This window comes from Myotis daubentonii, chromosome 4, assembly GCF_963259705.1.
Source record: "Myotis daubentonii chromosome 4, mMyoDau2.1, whole genome shotgun sequence".
NCBI lineage: Eukaryota > Metazoa > Chordata > Mammalia > Chiroptera > Vespertilionidae > Myotis > Myotis daubentonii.
In genome coordinates, this window is record NC_081843.1 from 35,433,369 (window position 1) to 35,450,182 (window position 16,814).

A 16,814-nucleotide genomic window follows, 5' to 3' on the forward strand; every position below is an offset into this window, starting at 1 on the left:
GTGGACTCTTTCAAGCCCATCCATAAACACTGTCACCCCTACCCCCACCCAGGTCAAGCACCCCAAAGGTCTGCTGGACTGACTGTTAGGGAGAAACAAGGATGGCGTGTTCAGTGCCCAACCTTGCTTTACTCAAAAAACAAAACAAAACAAAAAACCCCAGCTCAGTTAAAAACAGATAATTCTTTTTTTTTCAGTTTTAAAGCACTCACTGTTTATTAACTGACCAGATTACAAAAAATCACCATTAGTTCATTCCCCTAATAAGCCTGTTGATCTGGTCTTCCCTGTTCCCGGCATCTCCAACTCCTGCAAAATGGGTGGTCTTTTCTTCATTTTACCTCGTGGGGAAGATAACCTGAAGGATCACAGGAAATTATTACTTCTTTGAACAGTACTTTGAAGTGTTACTTCCAACAGTGTAGATCTCATGAACTCAGATCCTCCATGCAGATGATACCATATTTACCAAGAGATCGAGCAAAGTTCGATCTGTTATCAATGTGTTATCTATCAGGGCAATTCCGTTTTTGTTGGTTTTGCCATAACCACGCTTGTAGACCAATTCATGTACTGACTGCTGGTTTGGGTACCCCCATGCAATATATGGTTCCACAATGCTCAGCATGTTCATCGAAGCCTTGCTGAGCTTAACAAAGGTGCCGTTGAAGATCTGGCGAAGGTGAGGAAGCTGCAGCAGCTTTCGGACTTTTGGGCTCACACCACTGATACCTCTGATCCTGACCACAAATGCCAGTTTGGGCTCCGCAGGTATGTAGAAGCTGCCAGCTTTCCTTGCCATCCTGGCTATTTGAATCTCAGTTCTGTACATCTGCCCATACCCTTGTGATAGTGCTTAGCTTTTTCATAGATAAGCTTCCTCCTTGCCTTTTTTTTTTTAATCCTCATTCGTGAATATTTCTCCATTGATTTTTAGAGAGAGTAGAAGAGAGAGGGAAAGACAAATATCGATGTGAGAGAAACACCTTGACTGGTTGCCTCCTGCACTAGTGCTGACCAGGCCTAGGGAGGTGGCGGGAGGTGGGGGGGTGGGAGGGGGTGCCCTTGGGGAATCTGCAACCGAGGTATGTGCCCTTGACCAGAATCGAACCCAGGACCCTTCCGTCTGCAGGCTGATGCTCTATCCACTGAGCCAAACCAACTTGGGCCCTCCTTGCCTTTCGAAGCATCTTTTGAGCAAACTTCTTTCTTGGACATTTGATCTTCAGCTCTGCAAAATTCCTTCGCTTTTTCTTGAGGGTTTCTGGCACAGGAGGAACCTCTTCCTTCTCTTCTGCACCCTCCACCTTCCAGCTGGAAAAGAGGATAACAAATTATTTTAACCATTAGAAGCATGGCTATTTTTTTGTCAAGCGATTTATAGATTTTTAAAAATATATTTTGGTTTTTAAACTATTATACTTGTGTGTGTGTGTTTGTTGTTGTTTTGTTTTTTTAAAATATATTTTATTGATTTTTTTACAGAGAGGAAGAGAAGGGGATAGAGAGTTAGAAACATGGATGAGAGAGAAACATCCATCAGCCGCCTCCTGCACGCCCCCTACTGGGGATGTGCCTGCAACCAAGGTACATGCCCTTGACCAGAATCGAACCCGGGACCCTTCAGTCCGCAGGCCAATGCTCTATTCACTGAGCCAAACCGGTTACGGCTATACTTGTGTTTTATAAAGGTTTTTATACTTTAAATCAGGGTTCCTCAAATTACGGCCCACGGGCCACATGCAAATACAAATATTGTATTTGTTCCCATTTTGTTTTTTTACTTCAAAATAAGATATGTGCAGTGTGCATAGGAATTTGTTCATAGTTTTTTTTTAAACAATAGTCCGCCCTCCAACGGTCTGAGGGACAGTGAACTGGCCCCCTGTTTAAAAAGTTTGAGGACCCCTGCTTTAAATAATGTCTATAGAACAATGAATGTTTAAATGTATGTAATATTAAGTTAATAGATTTACATTAAAAATGTACTTCACATTATGTTTTGTTTTAATTACTATCTTAAAGTATATTTGACCTACTTGACCTCCTTCCTATCATTCCAGGTAATCAGAAGTTGATGGTGTATTCTCACTATACTACAAGTCTCAAAGGAGCAATTAAATTACTTAAGTAAACTGACAATTTCCAAGCATCTTTTTCATATTGATTTATCTGCAAATAGTCAATACTTTAATAGAGAACATTCCTATTACAGAATGGCCCTCAAGGGCTTTTATTAATTAACTAGAGGCCCGATGCATGAAATTCATGCAAGAGTAGGCCTTTGCAGCCCTGGATGCCTCGACTGCTGCCTCACAGCCCTGCCCCCTACCCACTGGTCATTCCAGAAGGTCGAAGGTCATTCCGCCATCCGGTCTAATTAGCATATTAGCTCTTTATTTTATAGGATTAAATAGGATACTAACTTAGGCCAATATAATATACTTGAAAGTGATAAAACTCTACCCTGTTGAACGAATTCAAAAAGAGCCTAGAAGTGTTCCAAAGAAGAGAGAAAAGTTCAAAGTTCTTATAGTCAAAAGTGCATTCTTGAGAATGACCACTCTTGTGTTCTTAGCCCTAGGATTGATTCAGGATGGTTATCGTTCAGATGACAGGTAGTCAGGATTATGGATGTCAGGTGGTCCTAAAGACTGGTTCCTAGAGGCCTGGTCACATCTAGTAATGATGTCAGAGGGTCTGGATACATTAGTCCTTCAGAGGGTAATCTGAGGGTTATCTGGAGGCTTGGTATATGTCCAGGCATAGATATAGGGCTGGAAAGTTAAAAAAATTAAGTCCCAGGCTAATTAGAATAAGAATGAGGCTTTTCTCATGCTTCCATCTTCATAATGTTAAAAATTGTTGCAACTTGGTTAAAGTGACATTATTTTATATATTCCCTGTGTTCGCTCTTTCCTCAACCCTTACTTTAAAAAACAATAAAAAAGGGAAATCTACCACTTTTAGCACAAGACCTACCATAAAGGCATAATACTAATTTTGCTCTGGTTCAAAATTACTCTCCTCACACACTAATCAGTCTGAATTAGTGTGTGAAATTAAAATTTAGTAACCAGGAAAATAAAGCAATGTAAATGAGAAGTTGGAATAATAACCTAGAATAATAAATAATCTGAATTATTTTTAATATCATGCTAGTACTGCTTAGAAGAGTGTGAAATTATATATAGATATAGATATAGATATAGGTATATAGATATCTGTAGGTAGATATATATATAGATATGTAGATATGTAGATATATAGATATACATATTGGTCTCTGCTCCCATTTCCTGACACAGAGCTCCTGAAAACCTTGTAATTTCCCTAGTAATAAGAGTATTGAGAGCATCTCTTGTTCTACTGCAACTCTGGGTGTGGACTGGTCACCAGAAAGACCAAGCCGTGACTAGAAGTTTAGAATTTTTAGGCCCCCCCCCCCCATTCTCCAGAGACTGGAGAGGGGCTGGGAATAGAGTTAATGGTTGATGAAGATTCCATAAAATCCCAATAGTGTGGTGTTCAGAGAGCTTTTGGGTCAATGAACACAGTCACACCAGGAAAGTGACACACCTCAGCTCCACAGGGGATAGAATCTCCTGAGCTCAGGACCCTTCTGGACCTCTCCCTATGAATCTCTTCATCTGGCTTTATCATGCCCTTTATTATTATAATAAACTTGGAAACGTAAGTAAGTGATTCCCTGAGTTCTGTGAGCTGTTCTAGCAAATAATCAAAGGAAGGGTGGGGGAGTGGGACGAGTGTGGGAACATTTAATTTGTAGCTGAGTCGAACAGAAGTTGTGGATAGCCTGGGGACCTATATTACTTGCAATTGGCACCTGAGCCGGGGCAGTCTTGTAGGATTGAGCCCTTAACCTGTGGGGTTTGTGCTAACTTCCATGATGGTCAGAATTGAATTGTATTTTAGGACACCCAGCCGATGTCACAGAGAATTGCTTGGTGTGGGGAAAAACCCCGACACATCCAATGTCCTAAGTGTTATGAAGAGTAAAAGAGAAACATGGGAGGAAAGTGAGCTTTACACAGGGGTGGGGCTGGGATTGGGATTATAGAAGAAATGTCTGATATAATAGGAAGTTATATCTCTCTGGTATGTGGAGAGTGATTCAAAAGTTCACTGAAAATATTATTTTCAACTACTTTTATGAAAATATTATTATTTTAAGATAAATTTCATGCTAATCAGATAGGTCTTCTGAAAATTGACTTGATTTCTTTGAAAAGAAGTGCCCTGTGTCTAGATTGGGGTTCCCAGTCTTTTGAGAGATGCAGTTCCTTGTAGTTTCTTTATAGCCCTGTAAGCCCAGTGGCATGTTGCTGGTCAAGTTCAAGAGAACAGAGATAGGGGTTTAGTGATTAAAATATTTAATGATAAATATTTTAAATGTTTCCAGTCCCTTAGGGTGCCTCAACCTGTGGCACTCCCTGTTGTTCAGATAATCCTGGAAAACTGCTATATAGAAAAAGGTGCTTCCGCACCACTGAGCTTAGAAGTAGACCAAGCAAATAAAGCCTTGGGATGATTCATGAAGAGTACTGTTGAGAATATGTGGACAGGGTGTCTTAACAAGGTATTTCACATACTAGTAGCGTGAATTATCTCCATGCCAACATTCTACAAAAGTAGGAAGGACTTGCTGGCTGGCATTGCTCCTTGGTTAGAGTGTTGGCCTGCACACCAGAGGTCTTGGTTTCAATTCCTGGTCAAGGGCACGTACCTGAGTTGCAGGTCCAATCCTCCTCCGGTCAGGGCGAGTGTGGGAGGCAACCAATCAATGTGTCTCTACCACATTGATGTTTCTCTCTTCTTTCTCTCTCCCTCTCCCACCTCCTTTCCATTGTTTCTAAAAATCAATGGAAAAAATATCCTCTTTGGTGAGGATTAAAAAAATAGACAGGCCTTATTTGCAGGGGACATAAAAGTTCAGCAGTTATCATAATTACCTACTTTAAATTGGCACTCTGGAGTAACAATCTTCTTCAAATTATATTAGTACTAGAAGCCTGGTGCATGAAATTTGTGCACAGGTGCAGTCCCTAGGCTTGGCCGGCAATTGAAGCGTGAGTGTCTGGTGTGAAAGGGCAGGTCCCAGCTGAATCCATATTATTAACCGGTTTAATAATTAATCTGCATTTCTAACCAGTTAATAGCTAATCCAAATTATTAATCGGTTAATAGTTAATCCGCACTATTAACTGGTTAATAATTAATCCTCATTATTAACTGGTTAATAGCTAATCAAAGAAAACACGATCATTTCAAGAGAAATATCAAAAGTGCTTTATTCAAAGTAATGTCCATTGCTATCTACATATTTCCCCCATCTTTCAGGTAATTTGTGGATACTGTCCCAATAGAACTTTTCTTGTTTTGAGGCAGACCATTCAGAGACCCAGTTTTCCACTTTTTTGTACGTTTTGAAGTGCTGCTCAGAAAGTGCATGTGCCATTGATCAGAACAAGTGGTAATCTGAAGGAGCAATACAACAAAATAGCATACATATCAAATCGCATACATATCAACATATGTGTAACTCCATCTATGGAAAAAATCCGCATTATTAACTGGTACACCTAGTAAGTGAGATAATAAACTATTTGTATTTCTCTGACTTATTTCACTTAGCATAGTGCCCTCAGGTCCATCCATGTTGTTGCCAATGGCAGGATTTCCTTTTTACAGCTGAATAATATCCAGTTGTGTGTGTGTGTGTGTATCTCTTTTTTTAAAATATATTTTTATTGATTTCAGAGAGGAAGGGAGAGAGAGATAGAAACGTCAATGATGAGAAAGAATCATTGATCGGCTGCCTCCTGCAAGCCCCCCCACTGGTGATTGAGCCTGCAACCCAAGCATGTGCCCCTGAACAGAATCGAACCTGGGACCCTTCAGTCCGCAGGCTGATGCTCCATCCACTGAGCCAAACCAGTTAGGGCATGTGTATCTCTTCTTTATTCATTCATCCATCAGTGGACATTTACATTGTTTCTATGTCTTGGCTATTGTGAATAATGCTGGGATAAACATGCAGTAATGGTAATGATTATAGCTATTTTATTTTTAAAAGATCCTTTTATTGATTTCAGAGAGGAAGGGAGAGGGAGAGATAAAAACATCAATGATGAGAGAGAATCATTGATTGGCTGCCTCCTGCATGCCCCCTCTTCCCCCTCCACTGGGGATCAAGCCTGCAACAAGGCATGTGCTCTGACCAGGAATCCAACTGTGACCTGTGGGTTCATAGGTCCATGCTCAACCACGGAGCCAGAAGGGCTGGGCTATAGCTAATTTTTATAGAGTGTTTATTATGTGTGCCAAGTACTTTTCATGTATAGCTCACATTTCCTCCTCATAATAGATTCACTAGGAAGGCATTAGTATTTTTATCTGATTTTTCAGCTGAAGAAACTAGATCTTAGCCAAATGAGCCACAAATCTGTGGAGGGATGAGGTTCAATTAGACCTTCCCCCTGTCCAGAGGTTTTCACACTGGAGCATGCATCAGAATCACCTACAGGGCTCCTAAAATCACCCGCAGCTGGGCTCCACTCCCAGACTTACTGACCAATAGGTGTGAAGTAGGGCCCAACATTTGTATTTCTATCAATTCCCAGGTGAGTGCATTTTGAGAACCAATTTCATACCTTTGCTCCTCAAAGTGTGTTGGAGAATTCTTAGCATTGGCATCCCCTGGGAGCTTGTTATAAACGCAGGCTCACCGAAAAAAAGACCTATATGGGGAGAGAAACCAAGATGGCGGCATAGGTAAACACCGGAGATTGCTGCCTCGCACAACCACTTCAAAAATACAACTAAAAGACGGAACGGACATCACCCAGAACCACAGGAAGGCTGTCAGAGGGGAAATTCTACAACTAGAAGGAAAGAGAAAAGCATACCGAAACTCAGAGGAGGCGCAGTGCAGAAAATACAAAGGTGCGGAGGTGCATGTGGAGCGGGCTGGCGGCTGAGGGCGCGGTTGTCTGTTTTAATCCGGAGGGAGTCTCAGGCTCTGAGCTCCAGTTCCGGGTGAGTCTCTAGGGACCCAGACTCAAACAGGAGAAGCGGGACTGTCTGGCATTGGTCGGAACTCAAGGGCAGCTTTCTCTCCGAGGTTTGCAGCGGTTGCTGGGTCTCTGAGAGGCAGAGCCTCTGGGGACGGGACTGAGAGCAGCCATAACTGCTTGCTCAGCCCGCCCTGTTGATCCCCTGGGACCCGCCCTGCCCAAGCCTTGCGCAGAAGCATTTGCGTGATAGCCTCAGGCAAAGGCTAGATTAGCACCTCCCTAGAGGACAGAAGGTCTCCCACTGCAGACACAGCTGATTCTCACAGCCAGCTGGCCTGGAGGTCAAATCACCCCCAGTATTACCTACAACAATCAAGTCTTAACTACAAGACTGCGCACAAAGACCAGAAGGGGGTGCACCAAGAAAGCATAAAAATTGCGGAGACAGAGAAACAGGACACAACTGACAGAAATGGAGGATATAGAGTTCAAAACCACACTTTTAAGGTCTCTCAAGAACTGTCTAGAAGCCGCCGATAAACTTAGTAAGGCCCTCGAAAAGACTGGTGAGACCGCTGATAAATATAGTGAGATCCTCAAGAAATCTAATGAGACCCTCGATGTTGTGATAAAGAACCAACTAGAAATTAAGCATATACTGACTTAAATAAAGAATATTATACAGACTCCCAACAGCAGACCAGAGGATCACAAGAATCAAGTCAAAGATTTGAAATGCAAAGAAGCAAAAAACACGCAACTGGAAAAACAAAATGAAAAAAGAATCCGAAAATACGAAGATAGTGTAAGGAGCCTCTGGGACAGCTTCAAGCGTACCAACATCTGAATTATAGGGGTGCCAGAAGATGAGAGAGAGCAAGATACTGAAAACCTATTTGAAGAAATAATGACAGAAAACTTCCCCTACCTGGTGAAAGAAATAGACTTACAAGTCCAGGAAGCGCAGAGAACCCCAAACAAAAGGAATCCAAAGAGGACCACACCAAGACACATCATAATTAAAATGCCAAGAGCAAAAGACAAAGAGAGAATCTTAAAAGCAGCAAGAGGCCGAAACCGGTTTGGCTCAGTGGACAGAGCGTCGGCCTGCGGACTGAAGGGTCCCAGGTTCGATTCCGGTCAAGGGCATGTACCTGGGTTGTGGGCATATCCCCAGTGGGAGATGTGCAGGAGGCAGCTGATCGATGTTTCTCTCTCATCGATGTTTCTAGCTCTCTATCTCTCTCCCTTCCTCTCTGTGAAAAATCAATAAAATATATTAAAAAAAAAAAAAAGCAGCAAGAGAAAGAACCTCAGTTACCTACAAGGGAATACCCATACGACTGTCAGCTGATTTCTCAACAGAAACTTTGCAAGCCAAAAGGGAGTGGCAAGAAATATTCAAAGTGATGAATAGCAAGAACCTACAACCAAGATTACTTTATCCAGCAAAGCTATCATTCAGAATTGAAGGTCAGATAAAGAGCTTCACAGATAAGGAAAAGCTAAAGGAGTTCATCACCACCAAACCAGTATTATATGAAATGCTGAAAGGTATCCTTTAAGAAAAGGAAGAAGAAGAAAAAGGTAAAGATACAAATTATGAACAACAAATATGCATCTATCAACAAGTGAATCTAAGAATCAAGTGAATAAATAATCTGATGAACAGAATGAACTGGTGATTAATGAGATCGAGGGTCTCATTAGATTTCTTGAGAATCAGGGACATAGAAAGGGAATGGACTGACTATCCTTGCGGGGGAAAGGGGTGCGGGAGATGCGGGAAGAGACTGGACAAAAATCGTGCACCTATGGATGAGGACAGTGGGTGGGAAGTGAGGGCGGAGGGTGGGGTGGGAACTGGGAGGAGGGGAGTTATGGGGGGGAAAAAGAGGAACAAATGTAATAATCTGAACAATAAAGATTTAATTAAAAAAATTAAAAAAATAAAATAAACGCAGGCTCACCCTAGGCCTACTGAATCAGACTCTGCATTTTTAACAAGATCTCAGGCGACTCGGTGCAGGTTGTTTGTGTGCACTCGTCACACACTTTTGGACCAGATAGACTCGAAAGGGGACAACAGGTAAATTTTAGTTTACAGAGACCGTCTCTGGGGCAAGGGTTAGCACGGAAGACTTGGGTCGCCACTGGGCCACAGGGGCAGAATGGGGCACAGCGGGGCGGGGGAGAAGGTTCAGGACTGCCAAGCCTCGGTACCGCCCCCTCCACCTCCCAGTAGCCTCACTCCCCGCCCCTCCTGCGGAGCCGTGCCCGTTCATTGGCCAGCGGAGCCCCCGCGCCCGCCCCGCGATGTCTACTGCGCAGACGCCGGCGCCTTGTTCGGCCCACGCATCTCTGCGGGTCCTCCGGCCCACCGAGCCTCTCTCCTAGAGCAGCCCCCACCGCTCCCTTCCTCGGGGCTCACTGAACTGCCACCCGGAAGTGAAACGTCTCGGAGGCTCTTCATGTCCGTTTTAGAACCTGTCGTTACTCTTTCATTAACCCCACAAACGCTTCTTGGGCGCCTGCCCTTTGGGACTGATGAACGAGGCACAGTCCCAGGCCACGGAAAGGACTGTAGGATTGGATGGTAATGCTGTGCTCCTAGGAGCTGGGGGCGCGGGGCCCGGCGGGAGAAAGCTGTCCGGGAGGGGGACCGGCCCTGAGCCTGGCAGTGGTCGGCCCTGTAGACACTCAGGTGTTTGGAGGATGGAGATCCCCGATTGGAGAACATTCGGGTGGAAGAAACGTGACATGAAAACGTCTCCGTGCACAGGGCGCGTGGGTGCCTGGAGATGAAGGTGGAGAGGTAAGCAGGGGCGATCCTGGAGGGCTCCGTGTGCATTGGAAAGTGAAGCAATGTCCTGAGTAGCCTAGACGGTGTTTTAATCAGGAAATATGAACTCAGATTTGCACTTTAAATACAGCTGAGCCCTAACCGGTTTGGCTCAGTGGATAGAGCGTCGGCCTGCGGACTGAAGGGTCCCAGGTTCGATTCCGGTCAAGGGCATGTACCTTGGTTGCGGGCACATCCCCAGTGGGGGGTGTGCAGGAGGCGGCTGATCGATGTTTCTCTCTCATCGATGTTTCTGGCTCTCTATCCCTCTCCCTTCCTCTCTGTAAAAAAATCAATGAAATATATTTAAAAAATAAATAAAAATACAGCTGGCTTTCAGGCTGGGTTGGACCAGGAAACTATCTGAAGGCTGTTGGAGACAGAATGGAGGCGGGGTGGCCTGACATGATTATTTCTTAGGAGCCTGTGTCTCTTCTAAGGTGTAACTTCCATGGGAAGGACTATGTCTGTTTAATTTATTTCTCTTAACCAGCACTTAGAAGAGCACCTAGCATCCAGTAGGCCCTGAACAAATGTTTGTTGGATGAATAAATCAATTTGCCTTTGATAAGACTTCCTGACTGATTGGATAGCAGATGAAAGTGGGAAGTAGAGGAGACTGATCACTGAAGATTGGGAGAACTCAAATAGTGAAATACTCTCCAGTGGGTATTTGCTGAGCACTTCTCCTGAACTGACCACCAACAAGATGCTGTGGGGAAGAAGTCCAGAACAGACCCCAACTTCTGCTGTAGTCAAGGGAGTACAAGTACCAGTTCTAGGCTTTAGTCCCCCAACAAAAACATACCAGTTTCCGCTCTGTCCCCCTTACATGATCAAAGTTGAGAAGTACATGCTTTCTTTTGTTTTGTTTTGAGTCATCATCCACATGCATAGAATCCACGTGACCAGTTGCTTCACGGAGAATGCAGAAATGAATATGCCTTTCTTTTTTTCTTTTTTCTTTTTTTGGTTAATCATCACCCCAGGATATTTTTTCCATTGCTTTTCAGAAACGGTGGGAGAGAAAGAGAGAGAAATATTGATGTGAGAGGGAAACATCGATTGATTGCCTCCCACACACAGGCTCCCCTGCCTGGCCGGATGTCTCGAACCTGCAACCCAGGTGGGTGCCCTTGACTGGGAATCCAACCTGAGACCTTTTGGTGGTGGGCTGAAGCTCTAACCACTGAACAACTCTGCCAGGGCTCCTTTTTTTTTTTTTTCTTTTGTTGAATATTTTCCAACAGCAGACTCTAGTTAAATAATATTACATCTTATAGGTCTTATTATATATATTGTCTCATTGCTTTCCAAAAAGTTAATCATGGTAACAGCACCATCCATTTATGCAACAATTACAAATTGAGTATTACTGGTGCTAGGCATTGAACTGGGCACTAGGGGCATAATAGACACAGATCCTGCCCCTATGAAGCTTCCAGTCTTAAGGAGAGCAGCAGGTGAACTGTTGTAAACCAACAAAAAAATTACAGCTTTATGCCTAAATTTTTGAAAAATGAATAGCTAGAATGTACTCAAACTTTTCCTGCTCTTTTCTCCTATTTATCCTCTAACTGACTCCTCCTCTATCTGAGCACACAGTTTTGTCTCTTAACTGAAGCAGGACCTGGCTTGAAGTCCCAGCTCCTCCACCTCTAGCTCTGTGACCTGGGGCAGCTTACTTCACCTTTTTGAGCCTCAGTTTCCTTATGGGTCAAATGGAGCTAATAATAGCGCCTTCCTGGTGTGATTTTTGGCCACATGTTCTCTGTGAACATTCCTATATGTAGGAAAAAATAGATGAGAACAGAATAGAGACTCTGACCCCTGGCAGATTTTATTACTGTACCCAAGCTAATTCTTTGTATGGCTCACAAAAGCCACTGCTAACAAAGACAGGAACACGCTGGTTCCAGTTTTATATCCTGAAAATATGGGACAGGTGACTTTCTCCCTCTCTACAGGAGACCTCACCTAGTCTGCATGACAGAGGTCTTCCCTAAGGAAGCGTCTTGGAGCTGAGAACTCAGGTGGATGAGGGAAAAACCTATCTGTTGTCTTACTGTCCTCTCACATATCCAGTACGTCAGCAAATCCTGCCAACCGTACTTCTGACCACTATCCTAAGTCCCTTCATCTCCACTACTACTGCTGTACACCAGGTCACCACTCTCTCTTGCCTGGGCCACCACGGCAGTCTCCTAACTACTTTCCTGTGTTCACTCTTGTCCCTACAGCCTTTTCTCTAAGAGCATCCAGAGGGATCTTTTCACAATGGATCATTTCACTCTGTTGCTCAAAACCCTTTCATGCCTCCCTATCACATGTAAAATTAAATCCAGATTCCTTACCAAAGTCTACAAGTCCCTATCTGATCTGCCCCTGGCTACCTCTCTGCCCTTGTTTTCTATCACGCCTTCCTTGGCCTGCCCACTCCTCTCCAGTCACATTGGCTTCCTGGCTGGACTCAAACAACCCACGTAGGTTCCCTCCTCAACCTGTTTCACTTGCTGCTTTGTGTGCCTGGAATGTTCTTCCTCATTTACCTGCATGGCTCATTCATTCACTTCAGTGCTCTGCCCAGGTGTCAGCTCTCCAGAGGGGAGTTCTTCAGGCGCTCCTCTTCTCTCACAATCCTTTACCCTGCTTTGTTTTCACAGCACTTTCAACTTCTGACGTTACTGTATTTAGTTTTTTACTTGTTCAATTATTTTTTGTTTCCCCCATTAGAAAGCAAGCTCCTTGAGAACAGGAAATTAATTTTATTTAGTGCCAGTGCCTGGCACATAGTAGGTGCTCAATAAGTATTTGCTGAATGAATTAAATCATGAATGAATGAATGAGCCAAATAAGAAAAGGGGGAGGGAATAGATGTTCCAGATAGGGGGCACTGTCTGTGCAGAGGGCCTGCGGCCAGTAGGGGTTTTTAGAACTGAAAGAGGCCTGTGGGATTGGGGTATAGACAGGGAGAGATAGTGTTAAAGAGAAAACCACAGGTCCAAAATGATGTCACTTGTGCTAAGGCCAATGATAAGAAACTTAGATTTAAAAAACAAACAAACACACACACACACACACACACTTCAGAGAAGAAGGGAAAGAGAGAAAAACATCAATGATGAGAGAGAATCATTGATCAGCTGCCTCTTGCATGCCCCCTGTTGGGGTTCCAGCCCACAACCCAGGCATGTGCCCTGACCGAGAATCGAACCAGGAACTCCTGGTTCATATGTGGAGGCTCAACCACTGAGTCACACTGGCTGGGCCAAACTTAAATTTAATACCTGACGTAATTGTAGTTTCAACCTCTCAAAAAATGTAATCTTGTCCTGGCCGGTTTTGCTCAGTGGATAGAGTGTTGACCTGCAGACTGAAGGGTCCCAGGTTCGATTCCAGTCAAGGGCACATGCCTGGGTTGCAGGCTTGATCCCCGGTGGTGAATGTGCAGGGGGCAGCTGATCAGTAATTCTCTCATCATTAATGTTTCTCTCTCTCCCTCCTCCCTGAAATCAATAAAAATATATATTTTTTAAAAATGTAATCTTAACCAGTCTAGTTTTTCTGATCAAGCACCATTAAGGTAATATGTTATGTGTACTCCCTCCATCCTCCATAGAAAGAAGAAGCAACCTGCATGATAAAAATCCTTGCCATTTTCCCCCCTCCATCCACAAAAGAAGATGTTCTAGCCCTAACTGGTTGGCTCAGTGGATAGAGCATCGGCCTATGGACTCAAGGTTCCCAGGTTCGATTCTGGTCAAGGGCATATACCTTGGTTGCGGGACATATCCAGCAGGGAGTGTGCAGGAGGCAGCTGATCAATGTTTCTCTCATCAATGTTTCTAACTATCTCTCTCCCTCTCTGTAAAAAATCAATAGAGCATATTTTTTTAAAAAAAGATGTTCTAGTCTTAAAATAATCTTTACTTCTGTTAATAGCTCTCTTGCCTACCCTTCTTCCTATAAAAAAAAAAAAAAGCCTTCTATTTTATACAACACCACTTGGAGTTCCTAGATGGGATGCTACCCAATTCATGAATCAAATAATATGAGTCAATTAGATCTTCGAATTTACTCATTTGAATTTTTTTGTTTGTTTAAAATATATTTTTATTAATTTCAGAGAGGAGGGAAGAGGGACATAGAGATAGAAACATCAATGATGAGAGAGAATCATTGATTGACTGCCTCCTACATGCCCACGCTGGGAATCGAGGCCGCAACCCAGGCATTTGCCCTGACTGGAATCACATCGTTCATAGGTCGATGCTCCACCATGGAGCCATGCCAGCTGCGCTATTTTTTAACTGTAATAATGCAGAAATGAGGCCGAGAGTTAAGCGTGGACCAGACTGTAGAAGACCTTGTAGGCTGTGTTACAAGATTTTGGCCTTTGTTCTAATGACAGATCAGCCACTAAAAGGTTTCAGGTGAATTGAGAACTATGTTTTTATATAATCCCTCTGACTCAGTGGTTCTCAACCTTGGCTGCACATTAGAATCACCTGGGAATCTTTAAAATCCTGATTTCTGGGCCTCATCCTCCGGAAATTCTGTTTCTTTGTTACTAATGTTGTGGCTTCACCCCATAACAAAGAAACAGAATTTCTGGAGGATGAGGCCCAGAAATCAAGATTTTAAAAAGATTCCCAGGTGATTCTAATGTGCAGCCAAGGTTGAGAACCACTGCTCTAACTACTAGGTGGTAAATTGATGGTAATGGGGTAAGAATGGATGCATGGGACCAGTAAGGTGACTGTTGAAGTCATCTAGGCAGAAATGACAGTGGTTTGCATTTGGATTCTGGTTGAAGAAGATAGACAAACATAATTCTTTTTTTTAAAAAATATATTTTATTAATTTTTTACAGAGAAGAAGGGAGAGGGATAGAGAGTTAGAAACATCGATGAGAGAGAAACATCGACCAGCTGCCTCCTGCACACTCCCTACTGGGGATGTGCCCGCAACCAAGGTACATGCCCTTGACCGGAATCGAACCTGGGACCTTTCAGTCCGCAGGCCAACGCTCTATCCACTGAGCCAAACCGGTTAGGGCGACAAACATAATTCTGATGTAAAATTAACAGTCACTATATCCTATCCCTATAATCCGAGGTGGCAAGCTATGCTAACTAGATCCAAAAAGACACAAGCTCAAACTTAGGACCTCTTCATTGGCACAGAATTGAGCCAACTAAGGCATTCTTTTTTCCCACATACATATATTCAAAAAACTCTGATGGAGCTTTTGCCATGCACTCGGCCTGTGCCAAGAGCTGCAGCAGATACAAAGATGATTAAGGTGCAGTAGGCCACTCCATAGAAGTAACATTCTAATAAAAATAATACCCTCTGGTCTTACTACATTCCCTGCATGGCCAGTACTTACTTTGTCTGTCTTTGGTCCTAGTCTGCTTCATATTATGTACATTTTTTATCCCCTCTGCTTACCGCAAGGCCCAGCCAGAACTAGGTGCTCGATGCAACTTCGAATGAACATGAATTTTTCTTCTTGACTATTACGCTAGCAGTCATAAAAGAGCCAGTTCTCCAAACTGAAGTTTTTGTCAAAGTTTACTGAGCTCATATCAAAATAATTTCAACTGCCCAAGCCAAATAAAGAATAGCACAGCCCTACCTGGTTTGGCTCAGTGGATAGAGCATTAGCCTGCGGACTGAAGGGTCCCAGGTTCGATTCTGGCCAATGGCACAAGCCTGGGTTGCATGCTCAATCCCCTGTAGGGGGCATACAAGAAGCAGCTGATCAGTGATTCTTTCTCATCAATGATTCTCATCATTGATGTTTCTATATCTCCTCCCTTCCTCTCTGAAATCAATAAATATATTTTTTAAAAAAAGAATAGCACATACATAACTCACAAGTCTATTATGACAAAATAAAAAAAATTTAAGGGGATTTACAAACATGATAATCTCTGCATTTGCACTGCCCTCTTTACAATCATGCGCTGCAACGCATATATGAAGGCGGTCCCATCTACACTAATAAAAGAGAAACATGAAAATTGGTGTCACTCCACTATGCCCACCAGCCAATCAGGGTGGATATGCAAATTAACCCAACAAAGATGGCAGTTAATTTGCATATGCGGGCACGGAGCGAAGACTGAAGGCTGAAGATGACTGAAGAGTCTTGGCTTCTCTGCTGCAGCTGGAGCAAAGGCCTGGGTCCCAGGTGCCAGAGGAAAACCGGTGCCGGCAGCCAGGGGAAGGAAGGCCTATTGCACGAATCTCTTCGTGTAATGGGCCTCTAGTTAGATTATAATGAAGCTGAAAATTTTCTATTGCCTAGTGATGTCATAATGTCATAACATAACACATTACACAAATACTCACCATTGTGTTACAGTTGCCTACGGTATTCAGTACAGTAATGTGCCATATAGGTTTGTAGCATGTACTGTAGAGGGATAGAATTTGTGACCCCAAAATATGTCTATTTGGCATAAGGATTGTTTTAGGCCAGTTAATTTGAACAAACAGCTGACATGGGAGAAACTCTGAAAACCAAGTAGAAATTACTCTTTGTAAAAAAAAAAAAAACATTTACTACATTGTAAGGGAAATCTACACTTGTAAGGGTGTATGCCTTGCTATACCAGGAGTTATCTATAGAAACTCTTATCATGCTAAAGGCCAAGACTTAAATCTGCACAACAGCATTACCCTTTTTTTTTTTACTGTGTTTTTCCTGATAACCTCATATAACTCCCTCCTTCCACCCTCAACATCTTTTCAGCTGAAGATGATATTTAAGGTGGTGGCTTCAACCATTTTGGTGAATTACTCAACTTTCTTGGGTCTCTCCCAAGTATACTGGAGGTATACATGTTATTAAACTTTTGTTTGTTTTTATACTATTAATCTGTCTTTTAATACAGGGATGCCTCAGTCAAGAACCCAGAAAGGTA

At 43.1% G+C, this 16,814-nt stretch overlaps 1 pseudogene; it reads right to left on the reverse strand.

The window, feature by feature from the left end:
- Window positions 1-222: 222 nt before the first annotated feature.
- On the reverse strand, window positions 223-924 carry LOC132232370 (60S ribosomal protein L7-like; annotated as a pseudogene).
- Window positions 925-16,814: the final 15,890 nt, after the last annotated feature.